This window comes from Halyomorpha halys, unplaced genomic scaffold, assembly GCF_000696795.3.
Source record: "Halyomorpha halys isolate HHAL.00 unplaced genomic scaffold, Hhal_1.1 Scaffold113.1, whole genome shotgun sequence".
NCBI classification, from domain to species: Eukaryota; Metazoa; Arthropoda; class Insecta; order Hemiptera; family Pentatomidae; genus Halyomorpha; species Halyomorpha halys.
The window spans coordinates 106,014-108,433 of record NW_027111402.1 but is presented as its reverse complement, the minus strand read 5'-3'; the positions used below and the strand labels follow the sequence as shown (position 1 = coordinate 108,433).

Below are 2,420 nucleotides of genomic sequence, written 5' to 3'. Positions count from 1 at the left end.
CACACTTAACTGATATAGTTGATAAACTATTTGATAACTTCTTTGTAAATACACATGTAGATTTACAACGTAATGTATAAATATGTGTGTGTGTATGGGAACAAGAGTGACGGTTTCGGGTTTGAATCCCGGTACCGCGATTCTCCATGCAACAATCCATTAATTCACCCTCCAATACAAATCGTTAGTAACGAGAAAACTAACAATGGTATAAAAGCAATCAAAAATTATGTAGGGCTGTTAACTCCTAAAATTATGATGTTCTCCAAATGCTTTATCTAAATAAGAATAAAATATAATTTTATTTTTAGTGTCAACTAAACACACTGACAATAAATTAAACCATAATAAGTGATGAAACCGTGATATAAATGATAGATAATAAAACAATAATTAGTTGCAAATATTTTATTTTCCAGTAACTACTATTATATTTAGTTTTACTATTACTATTACTGTTAATATTACTATAACTATTATATTTAGTTCTTAATATTCAAAATAAACATTATTTTTAATATTATTTATTAATAATAGCTTTTTGTTTAACAGTTGATATATCGACAAAGTTATAGTATATGATAGGAATTATCAATTACTCTGATATCCCGTCGTGTTCAGGAGTACATGCAAGCACGGTATGTGATTTAGTTTTTTTAAAAATTATGCATCCACCTATACACATTGGAATTTCATCTATACAGTATATAATCATATATATTAAGAATATTAAAAAAATGAAAAAGTGTTATTGTTGTTCACCTGACTCGAGAGCAATACTTTGAGTGAGAATGTTTCCGCAGTAGCTACACATTAGTACATCTTTTTCTTCATGAAATAGCCGTGGGGAGTCGCTTAACACGTTTCATTTCCCCCTTCATTAAATAATTAAGAAAGTCAATTACATTGTTATGTACAGGTTCAATCAAATAACGATTTCAGCGAAATACATTTTGCCTAATTTTATTCCCAATTAATGGTGTGATAACTTACGTCATAGAAACTACTTATGTGAATGGTATATTTATGATGACGCCAATTATGTGTCTACCGACAACTCCTCGAATTATGTGGAGAGAAAAGAAGAATGATTGGCATAGTCTTTGACACAGTACATTAAATTCGATCACATTCCAGATAAAAAATCTCATAAAACAGTGGAAAACATCTATCTGGCACGACTAACGGGTCATACACGAAGACATCAAGAAATTCTGGAAGCTGACCGAGTGGGCAGTGAAGAAATCTTCCACAATTAGGCTTCACAACGGCGACAGGCTTCTCACTCCAGCACTAGGCCGAACTCCTCGGGAATCACTTCGATAGAGATATCCACTCTAGGACTCTGTATAGGGTTGATAATTTCATGTTTGTATTCTCAGATGCTCAAACGGCAACCGAGCCCCTGGCCACGAAGAGGTCCAAACGATCCTCCTGAAACAGCTCCCGAGAAAAGGAATAGCTCAACTCATGAACCTGTACAACTTTTGGCTCCGCCTGAGATACTTCTCCAAGAAATGGAAACGTGCCATACTGTTCCCGCTGCTAAAACCAGCCAGATCTGGGGATGAAGTTGAACATAACTGGCCTACTAGCCTACTTCCACATCTCGCAAAAGTTTTCGAGTAGATTACTCCTAATTATCTTCGAGACTTTTGTGAGAAGAATTCAGTTATCCCTTTAATCTCATCTTATGAGACTCCAAACAGAGGTGTGCAGAGACCTAAAAATAATGCAGTGACAGCTATGATTTCTATAGACTGTACGAAAGCATTCGACTCCGTCGAAAAAAAAAAGGCATTATTTAACTAGCAATAATCGCACCTCATATTGCCTCTGCGCTAGGTTTTTTTTTTAAGGAAAGCATATATAAGACATTTCGTATTATATAAGTATGATGTACTAATTTACTTTAATGAAGGGTACGAAAACAAAAAGCTGTATCTAATTATTTTTCAGTGTATAAGTCAGCTATTTATTTTGTTAATTTTTTTTTCTTTTCATTCTTTAATTGAATTTTTATTATTATTAATTTCATATGAATTATTTTGAATAGTTTGTTTAAATTTATCTTCATTCTTTAAAGTTGTTCATTAATTATTATATTATAAGTTGTAAGAGGAATCCTTTGCAGAGAATGTAACTCGACATTATTAATTGTTGAAAACAATTTAACGTGTAAGATGCAGTAGGCCGAGCTGGCAATAAAGGAATATGGACTAAGAAGTACTTCTTGGTGTGTACTTGTGTACACAACCACACTCTCTATAAAATATTTAATAAAAATAATAGTTTGTATGGCAGCAAAAAATATAATCAGCAACAGTCAAGGGCAATAATTAAAGGGGTAAGTAGATGAAGGGGCTATATAACATTTTTTGAATCTTTAGTTTCGATGAAAGAGGTAAGTGCCTGTCTAG

The 2,420-nt window shown here is 32.9% G+C and overlaps 1 protein-coding gene across 1 annotated transcript in view; it reads left to right on the top strand.

Moving 5' to 3' along the window:
* LOC106677924 (alkaline phosphatase) overlaps positions 1-2,420 on the top strand; it is a gene marked incomplete at both ends in the record, with an annotated part of 709,077 nt that overhangs the window by 628,487 nt on the left and 78,170 nt on the right.